The sequence below is a fragment of the Pongo abelii genome, chromosome 14, assembly GCF_028885655.2.
Source record: "Pongo abelii isolate AG06213 chromosome 14, NHGRI_mPonAbe1-v2.0_pri, whole genome shotgun sequence".
NCBI classification, from domain to species: Eukaryota; Metazoa; Chordata; class Mammalia; order Primates; family Hominidae; genus Pongo; species Pongo abelii.
Genome location: NC_071999.2, coordinates 51,074,862 through 51,087,200, shown reverse-complemented (window position 1 = coordinate 51,087,200; position 12,339 = coordinate 51,074,862). Strand labels below are relative to the sequence as shown.

The window sequence follows — 12,339 nt, the reverse complement described above, 5'->3', positions numbered from 1 at the left end:
TTTTTAGTAGAGATAGGGTTTCATCATGTTGGCCAGGCTGGTCTCGAACTCCTGACCTCAGGCGATCCATCCGCCTCGGCCTCCCAAAATGCTGGGATTGCAGATGTGAGCCACCGGGCCCAGCCACATTGTTTCTTTCTTTCTTTCTTTTTTTTTTTTTCTTAGGATGGCAATCTTTAAATAACAAATATGCTTTTACTACTTTTACCTTCCTACTTCTTTATTTTATTATTATTATTATTATTATTATTATTATTACTATTATACTTTAAGTTTTAGGGTACATGTGCACAATGTGCAGGTTAGTTACATATGTATATATGTGCCATGCTGGTGTGCTGCACCCATTAACTCGTCATTTAGCATTAGGTATATCTCCTAATGCTATCCCTCCCCCCTCCCCCCACCCCACAACAGTCCCCAGAGTGTGATGTTCCCCTTCCTGTGTGCATGTGTTCTCATTGTTCAGTTCCCATCTATGAGTGAGAATATGCAGTGTTTGGTTTTTTGTCCTTGTGATAGTTTACCGAGAATGATGATTTCCAGTTTCATCCATGTCCCTACAAAGGACATGAACTCATCATTTTTTATGGCTGCATAGTATTCCATGGTCTATATGTGCCACATTTTCTTAATCCAGTCTATCATTGTTGGACATTTGGGTTGGTTCCAAGTCTTTGCTATTGTGAATAGTGCCACGATAAACATACGTGTGCATGTGTCTTTATAGCAGCATGATTTATAGTCCTTTGGGTATATACCCAGTAATGGGATGGCTGGGTCGAATGGAATTTCTAGTTCTAGATCCCTGAGGAATCACCACACTGACTTCCACAAGGGTTGAACTAGTTTACAGTCCCACCAACAGTGTAAAAGTGTTCCTATTTCTCCACATCCTCTCCAGCACCTGTTGTTTCCTGACTTTTTAATGATTGCCATTCTAACTGGTGTGAGATGGTATCTCATTGTGGTTTTGATTTGCATTTCTCTGATGGCCAGTGATGGTGAGCATTTTTTCATGTGTTTTTTGGCTGCATAAATGTCTTCTTTTGAGAAGTGTCTGTTCATGTCCTTCGCCCACTTTTTGATGGGGTTGTTTGTTTTTTTCTTGTAAATTTGTTGGAGTTCATTGTAGATTCTGGATATTAGCCCTTTGTCAGATGAGTAGGTTGCGAAAATTTTCTCCCATTTTGTAGGTTGCCTGTTCACTCTGATGGTAATTTCTTTTGCTGTGCAGAAGCTGTTTAGTTTAATTAGATCCCATTTGTCAATTTTGGCTTTTGTTGCCATTGCTTTTGGTGTTTTAGACATGAAGTCCTTGCCCATGCCTATGTTCTGAATGGTAATGCCTAGGTTTTCTTCTAGGGTTTTTATGGTTTTAGGTCTAACGTTTAAGTCTTTAATCCATCTTGAATTAATTTTTGTATAAGGTGTAAGGAAGGGATCCAGTTTCAGCTTGCTACATATGGCTAGCCAGTTTTCCCAGCACCATTTATTAAATAGGGAATCCTTTCCCCATTGCTTGTTTTTCCCAGGTTTGTCAAAGACCAGATAATTGTAGATATGTGGCGTTATTTCTGAGGGCTCTGTTCTGTTCCATTGATCTATATCTCTGTTTTGGTACCAGTACCATGCTGTTTTGGTTACTGTAGCCTTGTAGTATAGTTTGAGGTCAGGTAGCGTGATGCCTCCAGCTTTGTTCTTTTGGCTTAGGATTGACTTGGCGATGTGGGCTCTTTTTTGGTTCCATATGAACTTTAAAGTAGTTTTTCCAATTCTGTGAAGAAAGTCATTGGTAGCTTGATGGGGATGGCATTGAATCTATAAATTACCTTGGGCAGTATGGCCATTTTCACGATATTGATTCTTCCTACCCATGAGCATGGAATGTTCTTCCATTTGTTTGTATGCTCTTTTATTTCATTGAGCAGTGGTTTGCAAGGCTGGTTCAATATACGCAAATCAATAAATGTAATCCAGCAGATAAACAGAACCAAAGACAAAAACCACATGATTATCTCAATAGATGCAGAAAAAGCCTTTGACAAAATTCAACAACCCTTCATGCTAAAAACTCTCAATAAATTAGATATTGATGGGACGTTTCTCAAAATAATAAGAGCTATCTATGACAAACCCACAGCCAATATCATACTGAATGGGCAAAAACTGGAAGCATTCCCTTTGAAAACTGGCACAAGACAGGGATGCCCCCTCTCACCACTCCTATTCAACATAGTGTTGGAAGTTCTGGCCAGGGCAATTAGGCAGAAGGAAATAAAGGGTATTCAATTAGGAAAAGAGGAAGTCAAATTGTACCTGTTTGCAGACAACATGATTGTGTATCTAGAAAATCCCATTGTCTCAGCCCAAAATCTCCTTAAGCTGATAAGCAACTTCAGCAAAGTCTCAGGATACAAAATCAATGTACAAAAATCACAAGCATTCTTATACACCAATAACAGACAAACAGAGAGCCAAATCATGAGTGAACTCCCATTCACAATTGCTTCAAAGAGAATAAAATACCTAGGAATCCAACTTACAAGGGACGTGAAGGACCTCTTCAAGGAGAACCACATTATTTCTTTCTTAAATGTCTGCTAAAATTCACCAGAGAAGCCATCTAGTCTGGAATTTATTTGAAAGGAGATCTTAAACTATGAATTCAATTACTCTAATAGATACAGGGCTATTCAGGTTATCTATTTCATCTTGAGTGACCTTTGACAGTTTGAATCATTCAAAGAATTTGTACTTTTCACCCAGGTAATCAAATTTATAAGCATAAATTGTTTATAATATTTTCTTATTGTATTTTAGTGTCTGTAGGATTTGTAGGAATGTTCCTACAAATTCATTCCTGATGTTGGTAGTGTGTATATTATTTCTTTTGTTCTTGATGAGTCTGATCAGAGGCCTGTATCAATATTATTGCTGTTTTCAAATAACCAGTTTTTTTGTTTCATTGGTTGTATCTATAATTCCCTTTTTTCTACGATATTGATTTCTAATCTTATCTTTATTGTTCCCTTACTTGTTCTGGATTTACTTTGCTTGCTTTTTTTCTTAAGTTTCTTGAGGCAGAAGCTTAGGACATTGGTTTAACATCTACTTTTTAGGTATCTAATCCCATACATTTTTCAGTAGGCACTGCTTTAGCTGCATCTCACAAATTTTGATATGTTGTGTTTTAATTTTCAATCAGTTCAAAGTATGTTCTAATTTTTCTAATTATTTTTCATTGTGTCCCATGGACTTTAAAAGAGTCTATTATCTAATTTCTATACCACGATAGAAAAACTGTAATTAACCATGATATATTATGTAGTTTTAAATAGCTAGAAGATAATATTGAAGGTTCCCTACACAAAAAATGACAAATGTCTGGAATGACGGATATGCTAATTACCATGATCTGATCACTATACATTATATGTATTGAAACAACACTATGTACTCCACAAATAATACAATTATTTTTCATTGGTTAAAAAATACAATTTTAAAAAATAAAAAATAAAAAATTTCCAAATATTTGGGGATTTTCTATATAATTTTTTGTTTTCTATTTCTAGCTTAATTCCACTGTGGTCAGAGAGCATGCTTTCTGTAATTTTAATCCTTTTAAATTTCTCAGTTTTTTTTGTACATGGCCCAGAATATGATCTGCCTTGGTGAATGTTCCATCTACACTTGAAAAAGTATGTATTCTGCCATTGCTGGATAGGATGGTCTGTTAATGTCAATTAGGTGATACTGGTTCATAGTGTCCAAACATGCTATATCCTTTCTTATTTTAGGGAAAGTGACGCTATGTAATTTCCATGTCTAGAGCATAAAAGATGAACCTTGCCTGCTAGAATACTTGTTCTTGGAAGCGTCAACCCCTACACAGTTCACATACCTGGAGGTTACCACGCTATGAGGAAGCCTAAATTAGCTCACATGGAGAGGTCTCAAAGCCAGATAAAATGAAAGCGACATCTGACCAATCCCTAGATTCTCTTAGCCCTCTGCTGTTCTGGCTCCAGCCACTGATCACAACAATATGGGAGACCTTGAGCCAGAATCATTGACCACCTTATCCTCAAATTTCTGACCCAGAGAAACTGTGAGAGATAAAAGATAATTATTGTTATTTCAAGCCACTACGTTTTAGGTATTACACCATGATTAATAGTAATAGTAGTGACGTATTACACCGTAGTAGCAATGGCACCACCAGGTTCCTCCTTACTCCGTATAGATAACCTTATCTCTTTCTTAACTAAGAAACTAGAAGTTATCAGCACTAACTTACTCAATGTCCAGACTTCCTCAAGTATAAATATATCTGCCTCTATATGACTTTATATGCATCTGTATGTCCGTCTTTCTCATTTCAGCAAAACAGAGTACCCGGATTCTCTCCTACACCACTTGTCATCACCCAGTCTTCCTTGCAAGCTCATCTTTCTTCACTTGGGCCTTAATTTTCTGTGCTCCTTAGAGTTTCCATTTTCTCTTCTCATCTCAAACTCCATACTCTTCCAGGCCCGTCTCTTCCTATCCTTCTCTCCTTTCTTAGTTTGTAGCATAACCATCTACTCAGCTGCCCATGCCAGAAATCAGGAAATCATTTTTCCTTCGCTATATTCCTCATTGTCTATATCCAGTCAATCACAAAGTCCCATCGCTGCTAACTCCTTCTTATTTACTCTCATATCCATGTAGGTCTTTTCATTCATGGAGCTAGTATTTTAGTTTGTTCCACCAATCATTTCTTGCCTGCTTTGTGATCAAAGAATTTAACCTAGAAAATTTTTACAGTTAGGAATTTATTATATTTTTAAACTGTAGCCTTATAGTTTGCGGTCAAATTTTGCAATAATTTCACAGAAAATTGGGAAAATTATACATACTCTAAAAACTAAGTTCAATACATGTCTATTAATTTAACTTTGTTATTTGTATCATTCAATTTCTGAATTCTTTGAGTTCATCCATGGGAAGCTCAAGCAAGAGAACAAAGGAAAGAAAGAAAATGAGGTCAGGATTTTTATTCTCCCAGCTCCCTTCCTGCAGAATTAATAAAAACTGCCTGAGGGCTGGGTGCAGTGGCTTATGCCTATAATCCCAGCACTTTGGGAGGCCATGGCAGGAAGATTGCTTGAGCCCAGGATTTTGAGATCAGACTGGGCAACCTGGTGAGAACCTGTCTATAAAAATACAAAAATTAGCCCGGTATGCTGCTGTGTGCTGAGGATGCAGTCAGTCATGATCACACCACTGCACGACAGCCTACATGAAGGAGCAAGCCCCTGTCTGAAGAAAAAAAAGAACTGCCTGAGTCCTTCAATGGTAAGTCACAGCTCCAGCCAGGCAGCCCTCCCCTGTGGCTCCATCACCAGGTTCTGGTCACTCATTCTTTTCCTTTCCCTATCTTTTCAGCGCCCCATGTTACTATTCTTGGGACACTGCACCATACCTTGTAATTTCTTTATACCCTTCCCACACCAATATAAACAATACTTTTCTTAAACTCCCCACAAATTAATAACATTGATTATACCATCTTGCAATGCTCACCAGGGAATCCTCTTAGGTTCAACCTGGCATTCAAACTCACAAGACTTCCATCAGCCTCATTGGCAACAGTTTATTCAGAGGTATGTAAGGTAGAAATCAAAGCTTGATGGCAAGACACTGTTGGGAGCTCCTCTCCCACAGGAGTAGTTCTTGGAGCAGCCATGCAGCAGCCACACCGCTTCCCAGGCTTCCCAAATGATGTTTCAGGTGTGAAGCAACAAGATCCACATCAGGCAGGTGTAAGAATCATCCTGGCCTAGAAGTTCCATGCACCACAGTAGCCAATATCTTGTAATAACTTCATAGACGCAGCTTTCAGGGTCCCTGTGGAGGCATATGGAGTTACAGGAGTCAGCACACTCAGGGGAACTGAAAGCTATGATGTCCCAATCAGATATGAGGTCCCAAATGATTGTCCCAATCATTTATGGTTATCCTGAGTCCAGATGCAATTTATCCAACAGGAGTTATTTCTACCAAAAGTAGTGTTGCCTAGAGACATAGTTGACATTTTACCTTTATCAAGTTATTAGAGGAACAGAGTAAGGAAGATAAGTGAAGGTCAAATTTTTATGCAGAAAGAGGCATCTGTTTCCCATTGAGACATGGGCTATATATTCTCAATGTCTCATTTTGTCTATCTAAGCCATCCTAGACAAATGGGAGTGTGCTACAGTCTTCTCCTGTGTTTTTATTTATTTCTTCTTGATATTTCTATCATGTTTTGCTTTATATTATAATGGTATTTCTTTTTCTTTTTTTTCACTCTGTCTTACGGTGTTGAGGTATTTTTCAACTCATAAAGTTTAATGACTGTTGTGTATTAATTAAATCTGTTGTCAATTCCAATTGATCTTTGTCACACTTTTTGAATTGCATAGCTTAATTTTGCTTTGTCTGATTTTAATAGTGCCATGTTTTTGTTTGTGTTGTTTCATTAATAGACTACTTTTTCTACAGCAGCTTTAGATTTACAGAAAAATTGATTGGAAGATAGAATTCCCACATGTCCCCTCACTCTCCTACACTCATCCACCCCCCAACACACACACAGTTTCTCCTATTATTCACATCTTGTATTAGTGCGATACATTTATAATTCTTGCTAAACCAATATTGATACATTATGATTAACCAAAGTCCATAGTTTGACTAGGGTTCACTGGTTTTTTTTGTTTCTTTTTGAGATGGGGCCTCCCTATATTGCCCAGGCTGGTCTCCAATTCCCGGACTCCAGAGATCCTCCCATCTCAGTCTCCCAAGTATCTGGGACTACAGGCACACACCACCATGCATGGCCAGGGTTCACTCTTGTGTTATACATTCTTCGGTTTTTGACAAATGTATAATAACATGTGTTCATTATTACTACGTCATACAGTGTAGTTTCACTGCTTTAAAAATCTTCTGTGCTCCACCTACTGATTCCTCCCTCCCTCCCACCTGAATCCCTTTTTGAGAATGTCATATAATTAAAATCATATTATATGTAGCCTTTTCAGATGGGCTTCTTTCACTTAGCCACGCGTATTTAAGTTTCCTCCAGGTCTTTCTGTGGCTTGATAGCTCATTTCTTTTTATTTCTTTACCCCAGTGTTTGTTTCTGTTTCATTGATATCTCCTTCTACATATCTTCTATTTTTAACTTCTGTGGATCATTTTATTTTAGGTGTATAAGTCATACAAAGCATAGAGTGGAGTAAAAAGTTATTTGAGAGTTTGACTTTTACTGGCACGGTTCATATTTTTTTCCTTGTACATATTCTTGTCTTATGTATTGTGTCTAGTCTTTCTCTTTGGAAAGTGAAGCACCAGAGGTGAGGTTTGGGGCCAAGAAACAACCACTAGAATGAGAAGAGCAAGAGAGAGGAGAGACAGATAGAGGATAGTGAAAGCAAGGAGAGAGAAAAACTCAGACCCAAAATGAAGGCGAGTAATGAAGGTCACTTAGACAGGTGAATGACTTGGGAAGTGGATTGGAAATCTTGTCAGATTTACAGCAATGCAATCTCTTTGTCTCATTCTCTGGAGGGACATTTTGGAGAAGGAGCTCAAATGCTAGCCCCACCTCTTCTACTCACCACCAAAATGATTTCATTTCCTTCAAAGTATAATTGAACAAATTGATTTTATATTATATCTTAACATAAAAGATTAATTTAATGTGTTAAATATTAAGATTTAATATTATTTTATATTAAGATTAATATAAAAAGGTGAAGGTAGAAATAAACTAGGAAAAGAGAGAGAAATACAAAGTAAAGCACTAGAAAGTAAAAGCAATTGAAGATGGACACAGAGAAAAACAAACTACAGGAATATAAATAAAAATAGAGAAGAAAATAAATATCCTATTTACTCTAATGAAGAGATCCATAGACAAATGCAGGGAGGGAGATTTCCACGTCAAGACAACTCAAAGAGATTATGGTTTAATGAGACTTTCCGCACCTCTCCCCAATCACACAAAATTGGAGGAAAAGATATAAAAGGACAAAACCCCAAAGACAGCAAATGAGAGACAATCTCAGATACAAGAAATGGAATGTAAATGCAGAGTGGTGGCAGGTGTTGATGGCATGAGACAGGCAGTGGTGGACACTGTACGTCATGGAGACATACTAGGGTGCTACGGGTAAGCTGATTGCTCAGGGCCAGGGACCAAGTACATTCTTCCCAGCTTGTGGAATCAAAGAGCAATAGGCTGGGTGCAGTGGCTCATGCCTGTAATCCCAGCAATTTGGGATTACTTACCTGAGGTTGGGAGTTCGATACCAGCCTGACCAACGTGGAGAAATCCCGTCTCTACTAAAAATACAAAATTAGGCAGGCATGGTGGCACATGCTTGTAATCCCAGCTATTCGGGAGGCTGAGGCAGGAGAATCACTTGAACCCAGGAGGCGGAGGTTGTGGTGAGCCGAGATTGCGCCATTGTACTCCAGCCTGCGCAACAAGAGCGAAACTCCGTCTCAAAAAACAAAAAAAAAAGCAATAAAAGTTGTGCCAGACTTTTGCTTCCATTAGGATACAGAAAGGTACAGACAAATGTTGTTCCTACCTTAGTAAGAACAAGCTGGACAACCTCCAAAATCATAATTTTTGCAGCTCATCAGAGAGCTGATGCTGCAAAGGAAACTAATGAACCAAAATTGAGGGAGGGACAGGAGAGCAGAAAAGGTCCTCTCTGAGGCACAGGCATGCTGGTCTGCCAAAGTCTGAGAGCAGAGCAGGAAAATTGGAAGCAATTCTTTATTAGTCTAGGTTATCCAGAGAAAGAGAACCAATAGGAGATATATGTATGTATAAATATATATGTGTTTGTGTGTGTGTGTATATACGTGTATATAAAGAGATTTATTATTAGTAGTTGGCTACATGGTTATGAAGCTGAGAATGCCCCAAAACAGCAGGTGACAAGCTGGAGACCCAGAAAAGCAGATGGTCTAAGTTCCAGTTTTAGTATAAGTCTGAAGGCATAAGATTGATATCCCAGCTCAAAGTCAGCCAGGCAGAGAGAAAGAAATCTTTCTTACTCAGCCCATTTTCCTATTCAGGCTTTCAGTGGATTACATGAAGTCTACCTTCTTTGGGCCTGTTTTATAATCAACTGATTCAAATGCTAATATCATCTAGAAACACTCTCACAGACACATTCAGAAATAATGCTTAACCAATATCTGGGCACCCCATGGCCCAGTCAAATTAATGCATACAATTAACCATCACAAATCTCAAAGGACTCTGAGCCCCAGACTGAGAACAAGACAGTGGTCATCTGTACTGGGGAAGAGTCAAGAGATCGGAGAGAGATGATCTCTTTGAAGCTCAGAGCCTGCTGACCCTCTTTGAAGCTCAGAGCCTGCCGACATTTGAGGTCAGGGCAGGAAAACAGAGAGAAAACCCATAATGAACCCAGCCTTACGCTGAATAGGAGGCAGTAGCTGCCTGTGGCTACTGGTGGGGAAGAGGAGAGCGGGAGAGCTGAGACCCCTCCTATGGCGCAGGAGCACTGGGACTGACGATGGGTGCAGGCAGGGCAGGAGAACTAAGACAAACCCTCTAGGCACTCAGATCTCAATGCTGGCTAGAGGAAATAATCTGATCTTGCTATAATAATATAACAAATAAAATTTAACAAAAATAACAGCAAAGCCTAGACCCAGCTCAACTGCAGCCTAGATTGGCTAAATCCTTCACACTGGTGGCATGAGAGAAGAAGATATGGGACCTATTCTGGGCTTATCTGCTAGTTACTTTAGTCTATCCTATCCTTTTATACATAACATCTGTGATTCAATAAAAAATTACGAGTATATGAAAAAGGATAAAAAGTGACCCATCTTCAAAAGAGAAAATGGTCAAAAGAACCAGATGCAGAGATTGCTCAAAGACAATCTTTGTTCATACATGTATGAACAAATGGGAAATGCAGCAGTGAAAAGTAAACTCTAAAAAAAAATTCAAATAGAAGTGTCAGAAATGAAAAATATATCAGAAATAAAGACTTCTTTCAATGGGCTTATCAGCAAACTGGAACTGCTGGGAAAAGAATAAGTGAACTTGAAGCCAGATCAATAGAAAATATCCAGATTGAAACATAAGGAGAAAAAAGAGATAAGAAATAAAACAGACACACTCTAGTTATTATTGTTGTGAGGAAAAAAATTACTGCAAACTTATGGATGTAGACTTATACGTACAGAGCCAATGGATTTTTTCCAAAGATGGCAAAGCAATCCCATGGGAGAAAGAAGAGTGTTTTCAGGAAATGATGCTAAAACAATTGAATATTTATATGGAAACTTAAAGAACATCAATCCCTCCCTCACAACATACACAAAAATTAATTTGAGATGGATCATAAACCTAAAAGTCAAAACTATAAAGCTTCAAGAATATCTCCATGATCTTGAGTTAGACAAAACTCCTTAGACAAGACCCAGAAGGCACTAACCACTAAAGAAAAATTAATACATTGAACTCAGCAAAATTAAAAACTTTTGCTCTGCAAAAGACATCAATAAAAAATGGGGGAGCCGCAAAGTGTCAGAAAATATTGACAATGTATATGTCTGACAAAGGAGTTGTATCCTGAATATATAAATAACTCTCGCAAGTTAATAATAAAATGACAAACAACTAAATTTTCCAAAATGTTCAAAAGAATTTGACAGGCACTTCTCAAAGGAAGATATATTTACAATACATATATCTGACAAAGGACTGATGTCTAGAAAATGTGAATAACTCCTACAAATCAGTAATAAGACAAACTATCCAATTAACAACCAGGGAAATGATCTGAACAAACACTTCACTATATATATATATATATTTAAAATCTAACTGTACACTTATGATCTGTGCATTTCACTGCATGTACCTTAATACAAAGGAAAAAAATGCTGCTCACTTTTACCTAGGACCAGTTTATAAGTAGCTGCTAGTTAGTATGAGACAGAGAAGTAACTACACCAGGAGTAACTAAGCCAATAATTAAGTCAAGTCATTGCTGTTTGGTGACTGCATCTTTGAAATCCACTCCAAAAACCAGTGTAAGACAGGGCTGTGGACTGGAAGCGCAAGGACTTCCTGGAGGCATGTGCCAAGCAGAGAGCATAGGTGAAGAGAGAAAGAAGTGAAAGACTTCCTACTTGAAGGAAGACTTCCTACTTAAAATGAGCCTGCAGACCAGAGTTCCAAATCACAGAAGAATTCAAATACCAATAAAGGCAGCTAACAAAATCAATACTCAGAACATGAATTCACCCAAACATAATTAACCTCATAAAGCAGTGCAACACCGACTTTAAAATAAGTATTCTGAGGATTCTCAATGAGAGATCTAAAGGAATCATATCCACTAAAAAATTGAAAAAAATCTTAAATGATATTTTAAAATACTGGTATAAAAACAAAATCGGTAAAATGCAAAAGAACCAGCTGTAAATGATTTATATAGTCATCGAGGTAATTATTTAAAACACCTCAACTATGTAGTCTAAATTAGACTCAAAGAATGAATTAGTGGATTTGAAGATAGTGCTGAGAAACTCATCCAGAATACAGCATACAGAGACAAAGATGATGAGTTTTTAAAACATGAAAGGACAGTTACAAGACATGAAAGATAGATCAAGAAGCTCCAACAGGAGCCCCTACAGGGCACTAGCAGAGATACAATAGCTGAAGAAATAATAAAATGATTTTCCAAGACTGAAGAAATGTCTAAATCCTCGGATCAAAAGTACATCCTGTGTACTGAGCAAGATAATAAAAACTAAATCCACATCTAGACCAGAGTAATGGATCTGAGAAGCACCAAGGATAAAGATAATCCCTTAAAAGTCACCAAGGAGAAAGGACAGCTAAACTGCAAGGGAACAACAATTACCTGGGCAGCAGATTCCTACCACGCAACAGGAAATGTCAAACAACAATGACGCATCCGTCACACTCGAATATTACATTCAGCTAAACTAGTACTTGAAAGTGAAGGCAAAAGAAAGTTATTGTTAAAGATACAGAGCATAAAAGATTTTATCACCTGTAGACTTTTGCTGTAGGAACTTTTAAAAGATTGCTTCAGCAATAAGAAATGTAATTTAAAATTTATTATTTTTTGTGCACTCTGCTTCTTTTGTATCCTGTTTCTGTTTCCCCAGAGAGGAAACAGGACATAAAATAAAGAAGAAACACAGATACAAAATAAGTAGCATAAAAATTCATAGAATTTATTAGCATATTTTAACTATTTTGACTGTTTA

The 12,339-nt window shown here is 37.7% G+C and overlaps 1 long non-coding RNA gene across 4 annotated transcripts in view; it reads right to left on the bottom strand.

Moving 5' to 3' along the window:
• The window catches only part of LOC134759890 (uncharacterized), a 106,555-nt gene that overhangs the window by 38,794 nt on the left and 55,422 nt on the right, over window positions 1-12,339 (bottom strand). For 2 of the 4 annotated variants that reach the window (XR_010136768.1, XR_010136767.1), the window contains exon 6: window positions 5,572-5,895. This is a non-coding gene — a long non-coding RNA (uncharacterized LOC134759890). Of the gene's footprint in view, window positions 1-1,067; window positions 5,896-12,339 lie in introns of those variants that run through there. The other 2 variants (XR_010136766.1, XR_010136765.1) reach the window with 1 other exon arrangement.